Genomic DNA, 19,148 nt, shown 5'->3' with positions numbered 1-19,148 from the left:
GGACTATTGTAATGCTCTCCTGGCGGGCCCTCCTGCATGTACTGTCAAGCCTGAATGCAGCAGCAAGGGTTGTCTTCAATGAGCCAAAAAAAGCTCACATTACTCCTCTCCTCATCAGGTTACACTGGCTACCAGTAGCCGGTCGAATCAAATTCAAGGTACTATTGCTAGCCTACAAGACGACCACTGGCACGGCACCAACATACCTAAACTCACTGGTTAAATCTTATGTGCCCTCCCGAAGTTCGCGCTCTGCAAGTGAACGACGCCTTGTGGTGCCATCCCAAAGAAGTTCAAAATCACTCTCACGGACCTTTTCCTGGACTGTGCCGAGCTGGTGGAATGACCTCCCAATCTCAATTTGTACAGCTGAATCTTTACTAATTTTCACTAAATTTTACTAAAAGACTCATCTTTTTCGACAGCACTTAACCAACTAATACTAGCACTTTTCCTTTTCTTGTCTTTTCATTTATTAAAAAATAAAAAAAACCTGCGTTCTATACTAGACTAACTGAGACTTGTCATGGCACTTGTATACTGTTGTTGTACTCTCGTGACCTGACTGCTTATATTGTTCTCATTTGTAAGTCGCTTTGGATAAAAGCGTCTGCTAAATGATTAAATATAAAAAAAAAGATTAAATATATATATATATATATATATATATATATATATATATATATATATATATATATATATATATATATATATATATATATAAATCAAAGCTTTACAAATTCAAAGCATGCTACCCATCAGTTAAATGTCTGCATCACAGACAGCACTCAACCACACAACACTGACCTCTAACTGGGTCTGGAGAGACAGACAGTGCCTAATGGCCATCTATATGACAAACATATTGAAAAAGTGAGACACTTTCATTTAAATCTCACTTCTGTTAGCCCATATTTACGCTTACCTCCACACATCTCTAATGTCCTGTGTGCCCTTTATTATGCAAATTAGTGGAATTAATTAGCACCCTGGTCGTCTGCATGAAGTTTAATCTCTAATTCATTAATACACTAATACACATTACTAATTAGGCACCAGTGCTATTTTATTCCAGAAAAAAATTATTGAGACACCCACTTTTTATCTAATCAAATCAATTAAAGCAAGAACCAGTAACTGAGCACAGAGAGGAAATCAGGTTAATATCTGGATCAAAAGCACATCACTCAACTGCACCATTTGCATGATTCACATTTGTCTGTTTATTTGTTGTTTTTAAATGAATAGAGTTTGGACAAACATTGTATAATGTATGGAAAACTTTTTCTATAGTAACTTTGTAAGGTTAACAATTTAATGGGATAGTTTCCCCTAAAATCTTAACTAAATATCCTCATGTCAATCAAACCCTGACTTCTGTGAGACAAAGATATTTAGAAAAATTAGTCAATGGACTTTTCAAATAGGCTATATTCTTTACAATAGAAAAACATTACAAACAGCTTAAGCATTAAGGACACAAAGTGTGGATTGTCTCTTTCTAAAGATGGTATGACATTGTATTGTTTGTATTGTATTGTATAGAACAGTGACATGGCTGAGGACTGAAGCCGCTCTATTTATACCGAATTTCCACCATTGGAACTGTGCCCAGGAACTAGGGGCTGGTACTCAGTGTTTCTCCACCGCAGGAACCAGGATCCAAATAAAGTTCCAGGTAAAAAAAATGGCCCTTAGAAAGTCCCTGCTGGCAAGGTAGTACTTTTTCAAAGGTCCGGAACTTTCAGGGGTGGGACTTGGGCGCTAAACATCCTGATTGGTTGAGTTCACCGCAGCATTGTGATTTCAACCACCATTTATTCGGATAATTTTCCAAAAACTACTGTTACTGTGTCATAAAATTTAGTTTTTAAAGTATTTCAGGCGTGAATGTAGTTGTTTAAAACTCAAATCTGCAGTTTATTATAAAGTCGTCTATTTAAAAGTGTGTATTGCCGATTTCAGAGACGGTGAGCTCCACGCGATCAGCGGGAGCTCAGTGCTCATGTATCCACCGAGAGCAGTCTCACCTTGGCTAGTCCTTCTGACATTTGCCAGTGGCTCTGATGTCTCTTTAGTGGTTAAACTAAAATAAAATTAGTTTTGGGTAAATCTAACAGGTGATCTTTGGTCTTTATTCAATTAATCTATATGTTAAAATGAAAATAAAAAGAGGCAATTGATATATTATTCCATTTCATTGTAATAGCTGTATGTATGGACATCTCCCTGAACTACATTTCTGCGGCTATTAATACGTTTATATGAAAACAAAAGGAGGCAGTGGTATATGATATCATATTTTCTTATTGTAAATATACAGTGAGGAAATTTGTCATAGCCAAGGCAAGCTGACTGATGTTATCAAGCACGCTGCTGTTTGCAGAATACTGGACTTGTGTCGTCCAGTCTCCCGAGTCGAACTCACAAAGTTCGCACTACTGAGGATGCCAGTCTGAAATTTGCGTACTTTGTATTAAGAAATGTGCGCTGACGTCACCAGACTATTTGCCCAATCTTCACTGTACTTTAGACCGCGGTGAAAACGCAGAAAGCTACAGCTCAGAATTTGGTTTTTGTAAACAAACATTTTACCCTTCTCCTTCTGATTTCTAAATGTTAACTTGTGTGAAGTTAAGCATGCTAAGTAGTCAGTAGCCCAAAGGGGACAGAAAGAACACTGGAATCACACATAAAGAACACTAATCCCACTCATAGACAACCCGGATAAAAAAAAAAAACTACACTTAACTGCATCAAATATATTGCTCTGTCTAATTCAGCATCTGTCTGTATGATTCCAGAGAGATTCACACATGGCTGGCTTCTTTATGAGACTCATTTTCCACACTCATGAATCCAGAGATTTCTGCAGCCCATTAGATGCCTGAATGGAGAGACTGTAAAGAGAATTGCTGGTGGCTGATGTGGCAACCCTGTAAGACAACCGAGATGATCTCCTTGTGGTGACCAGAAAGGAAACTGATGCTGATTAGACTGTCAAATTACACTCTATGATGCAATGAACCTATGCAGAGGATATTAGTTCCAACCTGTCCTCCAACCAATACGCTCGTATAGGTCGTTTGTCCACATCCCTGAAATAGGACCCACCAGAGCATATACTACAATTGCGCCCCTTATCAGCAACAGGACATTTTCATAATAATGTTTTGTACTCTTTTATTTGCACCATAATTCGGGTTTCGTGTAGCTAAGTTGGTAGAGTATTGCACTATACGACTCTATGTCATCATGTGATTATTGGTCCAATCCCAAAGAACGCACATGCTCATAAAATGTATATGCTTTATAAATCATAATTTTGCATAAAAGTGTCCACACATTCCATTTAAATAAACGCACATTTTGACTGGTAATGACGTTATACGTCATTTCATGACGACAGATGCAACACGTTACTGTCATTATTTTTACATTCGCTAGAGGGCGCTTAACTTTAAAACGTAAATATAGGTTGAAATAAGGTGCTTGCACAAACGACCTATAAGGTCGTTTTTTTATTGGAGGACAGGCTCAACAATTCCCAGGATGCTTTGCATAAAACAGGATAGGAGTTGAAATGTTTAAATTAAGTGGCATTTTATGTGTGTGCCCACATTATTTGCACTATTTTGAATTATATGCACATGCTGTCTATGCTATTTAAGTGCCTCATTCATTAAATTAATTATGCAAATCAGGTAATGACACAAACTAATTATCACTGCCATGATGAATAGAAAAGGCAAATATCTATTTTTAACTAATTCTCTTTACGTCTGCTTTTTTGCAAGAAGTAATAGCGCAACATTAATTACACCAGCGAAAATAGCATTGACATCTGAAATAATGTTTTTGCTCTGAAAATAATAACAATGACTCAATTCTCATGGTACAACACTATTTCTGTGCATTTAACGTGATTGAACAGGTTTACAGGTTTTTAGTAAAGACGACACGTTTTGCAGTAAAACTGCACAAAAAAGTGCTGCAACTGTAAATTTGCCACAAAGGTCTCTCACTGCACATCCCTGCAGAGAAAAGAGCACAAAATAGAGTGACTGATGGATTGTGAGAGTAAGAAAACTTGTTTCTCCATTAGAGAGAAGTCACTTCAGAGCATTGTGGGTAATGTAGCAGTAGGGAAGTCATGAGGAAGGACAGAGGAATGATAATGACATTATAATCTACAGCTGTCAAAATTTTAAAAGACTGTGGGCATGTCGACAGCCTTCTTTAAACATGAATGTTTCCATTTGCGGTGTGGTACACACTGTCATTTTAACAATTAAAGAGGAGCTGTGTAAACATCGCCAACAATAATAACTGCTAATTAAAATGACGGAGATAGAGGCAGACTCAAATCAGAAAAAACAAACAAACATAAAAAGGGTCTATATAAACCCTCTACATCCATTAAACATGACAGTGCTGCTTTATCTGTGCCTCAGCGGAGAGAAATCTTCTACCACAGAATCACTAGCATCATTCTTTCCTGTCAGTGAATCGGTTAACCTGGATGACCTGACAGTGTGTGCCTTTATGACATCACTTCCCATCTAGAGAAAGAGCTTTCTTATCAGGCAGCGCTCTTCTCTTTGACCCCAGTCTGCTTTAGGGTTGTTCCTGCTGGATTTTTTTTTTTTTTTTTTGGGCCTAGAGGCTGAAATGTTTTATCTTCCCCTTTTGTGTGCAGTGTCTCTAAATGCCTTTAAATATACTTTTTGGTTAAAATCTGAAGTGAAATGCATAAGAAATGTAAAGTCATTTTTCTATTTTACTATATTTGTACTATATTTTTACTATAAATGTATTAAAACTCTCTAATATCATTCAGATATACTGATTTGGTGCTCACAAAACACTTCTTATTATAAATGTTGAAAACAGTTGTCCTGCTTATTTTTGTGGAAGGGTTTATATTTTTAGGTGAACTATCCCTTTAAAGTTTTTGTATTTTTCAGCACTGTAGCATTGCAACAGTAAGCAGCAATGCAACCAGATCAACATTTCACCTGTGAGAATGAGATTGTTCTGCATCAGGGGATGAAAATGTACAAATACTTCCTGTACAAAACAGAGAGCCCATAAAAGAGCCTTTGAAAGCAGCTTATATTAACTGCTGCTGACCAGTCAACAAAAACGTGGCTCACACACCCTCACAGACACAACAAACAAGGGCTATACACAACCAAGACACTACACAGAGACCAACAAACTGCTGCTAGCATCAGCAACATGGCACACCAGACTTTCTGCTGAGAGAGGCTATTCACTAACAAAGAGCTCAATAGAGTCTCATGCATTCAGCAATATCCTCCAGCATAAGACCCTGTATTGATGAAAATGTGGCGTTTTAATGAAAGAAAAGAGGGAAAATTAAATGCATTATTTAAATTGAATTTGTCCATCTGCGATGTAGTCATGTCCCATGTAAGGCTTTTTGTTAACTGCCCTCTTCACCTTTCTGAAATGCCTTTCTCTCTGCTAATGAATTACAATGGATTTATGGTAAACAGTCTCTGTCTGTATTTCAGCTAAAACTTAATTTAATGGAGCAAGTTGGAAATCAAATCAGGGTTTCGAGACTGTAACCCAAATTAACAAGAGAAAGAGTGACTATGCATCTTATAAAAATTTACGTATATTTAATAAATTATATTTCAATGTGCTCTGAATTAGAGCACATATCTTGAATAAGGTCTGGCACAGGATAAGCTGATTTTATGCCTCTGTGAAATCCTGGTTTTAAGAACACTGTAATCCTTGAGTTAAAGCACATTTGTATGCTCTCAGCTTCAGAAGAGTTGCCCCTGCAAAGAAGATAAATTTGTGCATGCCATGTCACAAAGATTCAAAGTCTAAATAATAATGTAATATGCTGCCCATCTTATGCTGAATATACTCCATCTCATTCTGAATGCTTATTATAGGAGCTTATTTGAGATATTGTAAATGGGAAAGGTTGTACAGGCCACAATATTGATTGTGTAAATGCATTTAATGTATGCAGCTGTATATGCCACACAATTGGGATTTCCGAGAAGAATATATTTGCACTGATCTTTCTACACTCAGCTCCCTAGAGAAGAGCAAATTTTATGTCTGTTCAATATGAAGCAGCTTCTTGCATATGTGTGTGCATTTCCCTGCCCTCCTGCAGGTAATGAAGTACCAATGGCCTGAGCGTCAAACGGTAAAGACGCATCAAAAGCTCTTCAATCCTGCCAGAAACAGACACATTCATCAGCCCGTAACCAATCAGTGTCAAAACATGTCCAATTAGCATACCATATCAAACCTCATTTGCATAGTTCAGCCTGACCATACATAACACCTGACTTTAGCTAAATAATGACACTACTGTCTTCTGTAGAACTGTTAACTCAACTGAATTTGAATACACAGGTATTGAACTGAACTGAATCAACACTGAAGCTGAAAAACTACACCTTTTGTCTTTGTATTTTTAAAGCTGCTTAACAGCAGAATTTGGATTTGTCTTATATTTGATGAAGTTATATCAACAAAAGCAGAGGAGGTTAGAGGTGATAGATTAAGGTGAGATCCCTCAGAAGGAAAAGAGGAGAAATGTTTAGGTTGGGGCTTGTCTGCTTTTAGACATAACTCCTCTCACTAAGACTATGAATAAAATATCCACAGACCCTAGCAAATGTTGTCTTCTAGCAATGCCCCCCCCCCCCCCCCCCAACAAAATGTTAAAGAAACAAAGTTTACCATGGCCAAATACCAAAAAACACCTTCCCAGTCTTTAGAGAACCTGAAAGGAAACAAGAGTTTGATCTAATTTAATTAACAGCAGTCCACTAAAATGAATGAGCTAACTGTTAAGCAGTTAATTCAAATAAGCAAACTGCTATTCAATTACAGTGGGTCTTAAACAAGCAGTCAGTGATGCGTTTCCTCCTGTTAAAATATCAGGAATAGAGGTTAGCAAAAGAAGTCTGCCTGGAGTCACTGGAGGTGCTGAAAAGCAGCAGGCAGCGGGTTAGAGTCCATCTGGCACTCAGCCTGAATCTCAACAGCCAAAACACACAGTCACAACCACAGGAGATAGAAATTTGGAAAAGTCCCCATCTAATGTGTACATTACACCTAAACTCTAAAGAGTGTAACTCCTCTGCTGTTAGCTCAACCAAAGCAAAGCAGCAAGTATTGCAGGAAAACTGAGTAAAATATAAAAAACAAAAAATGAATGCTAATTTAAAGTGTTCTAAACAATCACACCCATCAAGTCTTCATTTGTTTTTACAGAACAAAGCAATACCATTTAAAATACAGGTTAAATTAATTGTTACATTTATGACATCTGATGTTTTCATTCACTTCATGTACTAATTTAGGATTTATAGAGCTCAGTCTGACAAATGTTAATGTAATATTGCCCTGACAGAGATTTATCAAGATTCTGAATCTGGTTTTGACCTTGTCTAATGTTTACTTTAAAGTCTTCATGTTTTTTTTATTTTTTATTTTACTCTGTGCTTAAGGGTGAATAACAAAAACAGGCTTTTAAAACAGCTTTGCTTGTTTTTATAGCCTAGCGGGATTAAATAAAAAAAACGTATTATAAACCATGGGTAAATAAAACCCGGAAAGAACATCAAAGCCACATTCTCAGTTAAGTAAAGTATAAATTATGTTATTGCAGAACAAATACAGAACTATTTAGTGACTGTGAGTAGGGATGGCTTTATTTACTAAACCTTGACCCAATGTCCAGCCATGCAACCACCCCACACAGCGGCTCTCATACTGTGACCTGAATGACTGTCTCTGTTTTAACGGGTTTCGGATGGTGTAGGAAAGAAAGATTCAGTCCCCCCCTCCTCGTTACAGTCTTAGCAACAACCTATTATTGCTTGAATAGTGCCAGTCTTTGCATCAGAAAAAAGGTGGAATGTGTTAAACATACTTTAACTGTAAGGCCCCATTTACACTAGTGTGTTTTCATTTTAAAATGGCATTTTAGAATTAAAACGATCTGCATCTACACTGGCGTTTCAGCTGCATTTCAGAAACGATCTCCGTCTACACTACATTACCAAAAATGCATGTTATGGTGACCATTCATGCACACTGGGCATGTGTGTAAGAGTGTAAACAACAAGTCGTGTGCTAGTCACTGGCAGTTTCAACAATGAGCATGATGGCGAGGAAAAGCAAGGGCATCTTAAAGTACTCAAAGTAACTAATGATTACAAGAAGGCTATGGCGGCCGAAAATGTCGATTGGGAGTCATGCCAAAACGCCGGAGTAGTGTAAATGATAGGCGTAACCGTAGCAAAAGTTATGCATTTTAAAATGAAAATGCACTAGTGTAAACAGGGCCTAAATTAAAAAGCATTTCAAATCTAATTTAAAACAATGACTTTCAATCATATTATCTGCATTAATTCTGCTTATAGTATATTGTTGGAGAGAGCAATAAATTATAGTTATTTTGATCCACTCCTTCAATAAATGCCACTGATTACTCAAACCACATCCAGTTATTAAATAGCACCAAATGACATATGCATATTAAAATCACTTTGGCACAGAGTCAGTTGTAACTATTGAAATCTTGACAAATCTCTAACAAATATTAAGTAACATTTATTTACCCCATTTATTTACAATTACTGCAGTCTCAGATTTCATTTTCTTTCCACCGGCTACATCTGTAGGAAGAGAGCTCAGAGTATATATATATATATATATATATATATATATATATATATTTTTTTTTTTTTAATGTTTAAAAATAAGATAAAACTCAATTCGTCATTCCCCACAGAGGAATATGTTATATCATAAAGTAAGCCTGAACAAGACCACTGGAAACGGGTCCAGCTGTGGTTCTCTTGGGTTTTGAAGGTCACCATGCGACTGGACCCTGAGGATGTCCAGTAACAAGCACATAACAGTATGAACAAAACAGATTTATACATAAAACACATAAAAAACTATATAAAGAACATAATACACAAAAGCACAACAGCTGTAACACAGTTGAAGAAATGTGTAAAGCAAAAATAAATAAATAAATAGAAAACTGAATATACTGATGTCTGACTGAAAGAAAGGGGTTTGTTAACAGTCTAGCTACTCTATATGCAATTTTTATGTATAAGCTTCTTGCAACTGTTGGCCATGGTATATGCAGCTATGCATTGTGAGACATCTGATCATACTTACGGATTTATTTTTGAATATTAACAGGTGCTCTTGACTTGGGTGGAGTGCACGCACACACACACACACACACACACACACACACACACACACACACACACACACACACACACACACACACACACACACACACACACACACACACGCACACATTATTCAAATACTTACATATACATAACTTTTTTTTAATTATTATTTATAGTTAAAAAACTAAGAAAAGTGTGAATTGAATGTCTATGTGACTGTGTCCATAAACTAATATCCTGTTCTAATAACATATGATAACATGCCCATAAAAAAAAATTTTTCAGTTCATCGCTGAGGTCAGTTACTCTTCATGGTAGAGTTTAAATGAAAGGTGCCAGTCCAAAATCACACTGGAGCAGAAAAGACTCTGAGGGAAAATATAAGTAAAGAGAGATTAGAGAAAGAACGAGGGCTACTTGTTTAATAGGAAGTGCTCTTAAATAGGCACAAAAAGGTTTGCACACTCAGGATCAAAATGGGAGAAAAAAAAAATTAATTCATACTTAAAGAGCACCATTTCCAATGGTTCCCAATGGATGAGGCATCTAAAAAACTCAAGTAACAACATAATCATTGTGGACATAATTAAGGTGAGACTGACTGAAGACATTCTTTCTCATTTCTGTATAACAACCTTTTAAGATAGCACTGAGGTCATCTATCACTCAATGTGACTACTTAGGATTTATGCAAGTATGTGTTTCACTCAGCAGAATGGGCCTCTCTCTAAAACAAGGGTCAGTTTGGTAGGGAAAAGCATCATGGGCATTTATTACTCCCTGAAGGGCTCTTGCAGCTTAAGGCAAAGGATTATGGCCCGGTGTGTTCAGAGACAACAATATATGGCCTCTCAGAAGATCAGTTACACAGTATTTCTGAATACATAGTACACAATCTAACTGCTGCAGTCTATATGTGGATATATAGTTCACTGGCAGAAGAGCAAGCATAAAAAAATAATAATAATAACAAATAAAAACTCATTCATATTATTTTATAAAGAGGAAATGAGTTTTTCTTTCCTTTAATATAATCCTGAATAAATATTATTATAAAGAAGAAATAGTGTTATAAGAAATGTCATTATAATGCTCACAGATGCAAGTTTCATATTTGTTCCTGAATATATCTAAATGTCAAAAAATTTCCATTTAGTAAAATCACCATCCGAGATAGTGGACATGTTTGTGTCTAAATCATAAACATACACAACTGCATCAAAAATAAAGTGTGTAATTTCTGTGGCATCTGTGGCACTTCGACATCAAGTTACATACATCAATCTTGCCTACCAAAACTATGACGTTTATTTCAATATTTTTTTGTGTGTTTATGTTTAAAATTAATTGTATTATTTGTGACGGTTTTAGATATAAGAGAAAATACTCAAACATTAAAATAAACATCCTCCACAGTTACACAAAGAAGTAAAATCCGTGTGTAAATAATAAATAATTGTTAATAATAATTGTAAATAATTGTTCCCTCCTGGTGGAATGACCTCCCCAACTCAATCCGAGCAGCTGAGTCCTTAGCCATCTTCAAGAATCGGCTTAAAACACATCTCTTCCATCTTTGTTTGACCCTCTAACTTTAACACTCACTATTCTAATTCTATTCTTTAATAAAATCTAACTAACTTTCTAATCTTTTTGTATTCTATTTTCTTTTCATTTATTATGCAATTGTATGTGTGTGTGTGTGTGTGTGAGAAAGAGTGATAAAATATGTATGTCCCTGCTCAGTGGCAGTGTGGCGTTCACCATGGCTGACTTTAATTACAGACAGAAGGATAATCCAGCTATAGTGAATGGAAATACACATGGAAAAGAAAACTAAGAGGCACAGCCACAAACACGCACAACCTTTAAATGCATGCACACAAGCCCCCACACACACTGTGTAGACAAGAAAGATGATTGATGATGTGTCATAGAAAAGTAATGGACGTACAGAAGAGGAAACCCTATGGTGGCCCTTCGGGCAACAAAACAACAAGGAATGAAACCTTTCAGCTCATTCATTCAGGCAGGAGTCAACATTAATGTGTCTGTCTCTGTGTGTGTGTTCCTGTAGTAGGCTAATTGATGAAAAATGGATGGACTTGTTCTTTTTGAGAATATTTCATAACGAGCCCTTGAGCTACTCAGTAGCCCAGAAATTCTAATTAATAAAGATTCCCTCACTCTCTTTCAGTCACTATCTCTGTTATTCATTTTTCTTCTCTACCAACACCATTTCCAATTTAATTAAAACACTGAGATAAAAATGGCTTAATCTGAAATGGGGGGAAAAATGTAATGCAGTTGAATAATTTCTTTTACACACACACATACATGTGATACAACACTTAAATTTGACCTATGGCCTTTTAATTGATATGAAATCAATCCACTAATATCCCTTGGATTTAGGATGTGAAAAGATTTAGAAAAAGACACACTCACAGTGCCACCCCATTTCCATGGTGATGAATAAGCATAGTTTTGCTGAAAATCAAAGGGTGATACCTGCAGCTCAGATCATTTTTTAACAGAGAAGAAACCATTTAAACATAATTCAAAGATAAACTGAACATGCTAATGATAGTTTACACTGGACTGGGATCAGATAAAAAATACTGGTAGATGCACAGTCATAAAAATTCTCTTCAGCATGATGAATATCTTTATGACTCACATGGCAAAAGATGAGATGATCTGTACTGTGAGTATTTTGAAAACTAGGTTGAGATAAATGGCTTTAAAGGGCTGTTCAAGCCAACAACTTCCAACAAGTTTACAATGAATCACAAGTTTTAAACACAAACACGCACATCAAGGAAAAACCAAATGTCTGACCAAATAATGATGCAAAGAGTTAACACAAATTAAAGGGATAGTTTACCCCAAAATAGTGTTGTCACGGTACCAAAATTTCAGTATTCGGTACCGATACCAGTGAAAATCCACGGTTCTCAGTACCAATTTCGTCAAAAATAAAATAGTCAAAAATAAATAAATAAAAAAAATAACCTTTTATCACTAAAAATAAAACCAATACCATTCTTTATACTTATTTACAATTATGTTTAAAGTTTTTCTACAAGTAATATAATTATAAAAAACAGTAAACAAGTTTCATCTTTTAATTAATGAAATGTAAACATTTAAATTTTAAACATGGAAAACATTTTTGTGATTTACTTCTTTAAAAAATAAAGTTTTATTATTTTTTTCCACAGTAGTAGCAGTATCACATACATTCTACTAAATAATAGTAATATCTAGCAAAATGCCTTTGTGTAAATTTGACACTGGTTTTACTCAAATGAAATGGTAAAATGCTTGTGAAGTGACTCAGAACAGTTCTGGTGATGTAGTTTATGTATTTATGTCCTCATTGAGATGGCAGATGCTGAAATTACTGCAAGCGTCACGCGCTTCAGTCTATGTAGTAAACAAAGCATTCATTCATTAACACAGAGCCACGCAGAACAACCAGGATTTATATTTCAACCAACTTTTGCGTGTTAACATTTAAAGTTAATGGTCTATACGGAGATTTGATTTAATTAATTTATGCTAACTTTGACACATTCTGTGATTGTCCATATTAAAATGTAAGTTTCATTATCATGACTGGATTTTGAGATTCCGTCTGCGTTTTCTGCTTCGCGGAAATCATAGCGCTGTGTGCGTCAAGAACCGGGTTTGGACCTGGTACCGTGACATTTTCATTTTTTTAGTACCGACTTGGTACCGAAGTACCGGGTCTTTTGACAACACTACCGCAAAATAAAATAAAAAAACACTAATTTATTGTTAACACTAAACACTAATTACTCACCCTCACCTCGTTGCAAACCAGTAAGACTTTCACTCATCTTCAGTACACAAATTAAGTCATTTTTGATGAAATCCGAGAGCTTTCTGACCCTGCATAGACAGCCATGCTACTGAAACATTTTATGGCCCAGAAAAGTAGTAAGGGCATCTTTGTAATAGTTCATGTGACATTCAGTTCCTCAACTGTAATGTTATGAAGCTACGAGAATACTTTTTGAACACACACCTGGAGCTGGAAGCAGTTCGGGGTTCGGTGCCTTGCTCAAGGGGCTCAACTCATGGTATTTAGGGTGGAGAGAGTGCTGGATATTCACTCCCCCCACCTACAATCCCTGCCGTACCTGACCTCTATCCGTTAGGCCATGACCAAAAATATCTTAATTTGTGTTCCGAAGATGAATGATTGTTTTTTTGAGCATAAAAGTAAAAATCTGAAAAATATTCACAAACTGACTGTTAACAAACTTGAGCGCTATATTAATAAATGCCTGCTTAGGCAATGTGATAAAGATCTATTTCCAGCAGTTATTTGTGGACCACTTTTACTGCACATTTTTTAGCTTGACGGAGGTGGTTATTATGGACTGTCGTAGGAATAAGCGGTGTAAAGATTGTTCTAAATTTTCCCTGAGGTGAAAAAAAAACATAGGCTACATACATAGGCTAGGTTTAGACCAACATGAGTATGAGTAAATTACATGTTTATCTTTTGGTAAACTATCTATTTAAGAGCCATAAAAGGTACATGGGGTGCATGTACATTCGCAAAAATTGTGTCTTATTGTGATTTTGCTGTGTGTGACTGTCCGAAAATGCTGGAAAATAGCATTCATGCACAATGTAACACAAACACAAACACACAGAGACTACAGCAGTGTTTGTCAATAATATGTGCCAGCAGAAAGCTTGTTCGCTCTGTTCAGTGTGGCATATTGATCTGATTCTCCACTGTGATAAACCAAACGTGTCCCTGTGGAGCGCTGTGGCATTGTTCAAGAATGAACACACACACACACACACACACACACACACACACACACACACACACACACACACACACACACACAAACATATAGGAAAGAACTATATACTTTTAGTGCTATTGTTCTTTAAAACAGGAAGATGTTTTTTTTTGTTGCAGTCCATCCCTTCAAAGTATCATCAAGTGATTTAAACATTGTCCTGTACAAAAGACAACACATACTCGCATGTCAATCTACAGCAGGATAGTTTATGCTTGAAGTGATTGTTCATGTCTAAAGTATGCACACCACAGCTTTGACCATCATGACTTCACCTATCAATCTTCTTAAGTCTGACAGCTCACTCATGGACTGTCTCCATGAAGGTATCTGAATGAAGCACTGTTAAGAGACAGCTAAATTAAATACACTAAGGGGAATCTGACTGCAGGTTATTTGATTAATACAATATTTCATCAGATGATTCATTGGCCCAATGAGATCAGCATCTCCCTCAACTGAAAAAAGAGGTGGGAATGAGTTTTATTTATTTGATGTCTTTTAGACTTGAATGAACCATTAGACACAAATGTGTGGATATTGCCATTAATCTTCATTCATTAAGAAATCATTAGTCTCCTGCTGATTCTGTCATGCTTAGGTCATAACTGACTGGTCAATGATTTATAAAACAATAGTAAATAATGATTTTAAGCCATGCTAACAATCACAAATAGTTTCTCCTAAAACCTTCATAATTATAGAATCTATATGCATAAAATCTGAACATGTAGGCACTGAACTGCGTACAGGGTATGATGTCAATACTGTCTGCTGATTCTGTCTGCTGATACGGTCTGATCAAAGAAATAAAAATGTTGGGGTAAGTAAGAATTTTTTTTAAAGAAATTAACACTTTTAGTGAGCAAGGATGTATTCAAATTATAAAAACGGACAGTAAATTAGTGCTGCAACGACGTGTCGACGTCATCGATTACGTCGACTACAAAAATACGTCGACGTGCGTGAAATGCGTCACACTTGTTTACATCTCGCGTAATGGCATACTGGGAATGGAGAACATTGCATTCTATCACAAAAACAGAGACCACTGTTATATGAAAAGTATGGGAATACTTTAAACAGAGGCCAAATAAAATGGCCCTTTGTTCCCTTTGCAAAACCGATATGGTGTACCACGGCGGCACAAATGCGATGCACGAGCACCTCAGAGGAAAACATTCTGGTGCTCTCCGGTGTTACGGTTTAACTGGTTACTTTGTGATCTGGCGACCAATTTCTTGGTTCAGGTCTCTGCTGCAGATGTAATGCAGACATCCCAAGTGTCCCGGAAGTTCCGGGAGTCTCCCGCATATTGAAAGCGGCTCCCTGAGACCCGCCAATTAGTTAAAATCTCCCGGAATCTAGACCGAGCGAGCAAAAGCGCGCATGCGAAACAGATACTGTGTTTCAAACCGTGTAGCCCACGCACGGCAGAGAGGGAGAGGGAGCGAGAGACCTTGCGTGTGTGTGCTAATGTGCGTGTGTGCGAAGCGCATGTAAGACAGAGAGCATCCTGATTGGCCTGTTTCTGCAAATCAACCAATCAATTGTCAGTGTGGGCGGGCTTTTATCTCTTGTCCCGAACAAAATTAATCAGTTATGTCTATCTAGAAACAGGAGCACCATTGCAGAGGGAGAGTGCCACAAAACAAAAAAAGTATAATACACATTTTACGGCAGACTACACGAAAGTGTACTACTGTCTTATAGGTGTCAAACATAATGACAGTCTTGCTCAAGCATTGCCCATGGAGGGTTATATGATTGCAAAAGGCATGTTGAGATGAGTTGACAAGTTTAATTTCATCTGCATATTATTCAGGTTAGTTGCCAAGGCTACATGAAAACAACCAACTCCTTAGACCTGTTTAAAGTTGCAATGGAAAATAAATAAAAGCAGTTTACATAAATTGTATAAGCAGATTATATAAATAATAAAAGTAACATATTTAAACATAATTAAAGAATAATTACATAGGCCTATAGCTTATAGAAATAATATTTTATGCTTTTATATCTGTTAGGGACCACAACATGTTAGGGAAGCTAAGCGCAGGGAAGGCTGCTCCAACATATCTCAGTTCTCCCATTCAGATAGGCAAAGTCTCACTAAGAAGGTGACTACAGCTGAGATGTATTTCCTTCCTATTGGGGGGGGGGGGTACCTCCCTGAAATGACTTTTTGCAGGTTGGGATGTCTGGTAATGGAACAAACTGATGTGATATTATTAAGTGTCTAATAAAAGCAGACTTGCTCATTGCATGATTCTGATATTCTTGTAAAGATTACAAGTTATTGGTATGATCACCCGTAGCGGCTGAAGTAAGGATTTAATAAAAAATCAAGTCTGTGTTGGCGCGGGTTTAGGGGCGTTCACATATCACGCCTAAAAACGCGTGGAAAACGCTAGTCGCGCTGCTTTCTCCTTCTTTCCAAAGCGCTCGGGCAGTTGCGCCCCTGGGGCGTCTGCCGTTGCTAAGCAACCATGGCGTGCTCTCTCCATGAAGACGCGGAAAGGATAAATTTCAGCAAAGGATAAATGTATTTGCAGCACTAAAAATCGCTTGCAGTAGCTCTGCTACTAAATTTATTTCAAAATGGCAATCCATATACAGCTATGATCAGCTGTTCCCTCATCTTAGCTGATCTTTCAACATTGTTATGGGAAAGGATGAAGCTGATTAGTTAGTTCTTGTCACATGACCCGCAGAGCGCTTGCGCGCCGCTTCCATTATGAGAGCGCATACCGAATTAATGAACTTGTGAATATGTGAACGGCCCCTTAAAAGACTGCGAGACAACAGTCACAAACCACCGAGCTACTCCGAATCAGCTCCAGATCTCTGGAAACCATGCTAAACCATAGCAGAACCCTGACTACATTTTATGGTTTGTGATGCTAAAGAACATTTCATGACGTCTCAGACAACTGTAAATTTGTGGCTACTGTGGTTTAATAATAAACGCTATCATAAACTCATATTTACCATAGTAAAATAATTTTATTTGCCTCTTTATTTTTGTATACTGTAAAAACTTCAACCACATTGGTTGAAAATGAATAAAGGCTGAAATATTATATTAGAAGTTGTACTTATATTTTTTTGTAAAGTTATCCAAAGAATTCATTAGCTCATCAAAAAAAGAACATTAGATTAATTATTTATTGTAATAAAAATAATCGTTAGAGTAGTTGACTAATCGAAAAAATAATCGTTAAATTAGTCGACAGAAAAAATAATCGTTAGTTGCAGCTCTACAGTAAATACATTTATAATGTTTTCATGTAAAGTATTTTTCATCAAAGGGAAGTTGTGGCCTAATGGTTAGAGAGTCGGACTTGCAATCGAAAGGTTGTGAGTTTGAGTCTCGGGCCAGCAGGAATTGTAGGTGGGGGGAGTGCATGTACAGTGCTCTCTCCACCCTCAATACCACGAGGGCGCCGCAGCATAAATGGCTGCCCACTGCTCCGGGTGTGTGTTCACAGTGTGTGTGTTCACTGCTCTGTGTGTGTGCACTTCGGATGGGTTAAATATAGAGCACGAATTCTGAGTATGGGTCACCATACTTGGCTGAATTTCACGTCACTTTCAAATAAATGCAGCCTTGGTGAGCATAAGAGACTTCTTTCAAAAAAAAAAAAAAAAAAAAAAAAAAAAAAAAAAAATAAAAATATATATATATATATATATATATATATATATATATATATATATATATATATATATATATATATATATATATATATATATATATATATATATATATATATATATATATATATATATATATATATATATATATATATATATATATTTTAATTGTACAGACCCCAAACCACTTTTTCTTTGTGTTTTATTTGTCAGTGTTTTATTTGTTGTTCCTTTCACTATTTCCAAATTGCAGTGAGGCTCTTATTTCAGTTTTGGCATCCGGTACGTGGTTGTACTGATTAGGTGCATGAGAAATACTCCCAAAACTATTATCAAGTTTATAGCCAATACCGGCTTCTCTCCCTCCTGATAAAAACATAAATTTCTGTGAAATGTTGGGAGATGTTACCAAACACCAATTTCATACTTCCTAGTCTCTGTAAATTGTGGTTTTCCTCTTAAATCTGAACCTCACTCTACCTGTGCTTCAGAAGACAGAAGCTATTGGTCCTCTTCCAGCTCTGAAACAGAGCTTTCCAGAACAACGCAAGAGACTCACCGCTAAAGACTATCTCAACTTTAAGCCCAGTCTATCTAAAAGAATGAATGGCTTCTGCAGCTGCTGCCACAGAGGAGAAGGGAACATTTTCAGGTGCGATGACGAGATGAACAGGAAAGGTAAAATGAACCTCGAACAAACACACACTAAAATAAAACTTAAGCAGGTAGGAAAGGTTGCTATAAAAATGTCAAAAATATTTGAAATATTTTACAAATTAAAATACAAAGAGATACCAAAAATATGGCCAGTCAAATGTCACAGACTTACTTCAATACAGTTTCTACCTCTTTATCAATTCAAATTCATTCAGTGTTAAATCACTGCACCCAGACCTCCCATTACACCATATGAGTGTTTCAAATTGCCCTCCATTAGTGGGTACTGGGATTCATTAAGACATGTGGCATGACACATGGATGAAGTGTCTTGAATTCCTCCCAGTGGAACTGCCACATCAAACATATGGCCAGTGTAGGGGGGAACAGCTGTGAGTGTGTGTGTGAGCATGCAAAGACATGCTGATACACGTAGAGTTAAAGATTGGGAACAGCACAGCTGTGTGTGTGTGTGTGTGTGTGTGTGTGTGTGTATGTGTGTGTGTGTGTGTGTGTGTGAGACTGTTTCCCAACAGAGAAAGACATTCAAGGTCAGTGTGCCCCACAGATTGAGCTTTGACAAACATCTCACACTTCACACAGGCTATATGTTTCAGATTATGACATAGCGTAATGTAAAGTTGTCTTTGTTGTAATAATACAAATAATATTAAACTGATTAAAATGTATTAATTACATTATTATTAGTAGTAGTTGTAATAGTAGTAGTATCAACAAATTAGAAAGTGTTTTTTAA

General features: G+C 36.6%; 1 protein-coding gene across 5 annotated transcripts in view; it reads right to left on the bottom strand.

Annotated features, from left to right (window-relative positions):
- The window catches only part of LOC132092358 (SAM and SH3 domain-containing protein 1-like), a 253,886-nt gene that overhangs the window by 148,535 nt on the left and 86,203 nt on the right, over positions 1-19,148 (bottom strand). The window lies entirely within an intron of this gene.

This window comes from Carassius carassius, chromosome 18, assembly GCF_963082965.1.
Source record: "Carassius carassius chromosome 18, fCarCar2.1, whole genome shotgun sequence".
In the NCBI taxonomy this organism is placed as follows: Eukaryota; Metazoa; Chordata; class Actinopteri; order Cypriniformes; family Cyprinidae; genus Carassius; species Carassius carassius.
This window is presented reverse-complemented; position numbering and strand designations above follow the sequence as displayed.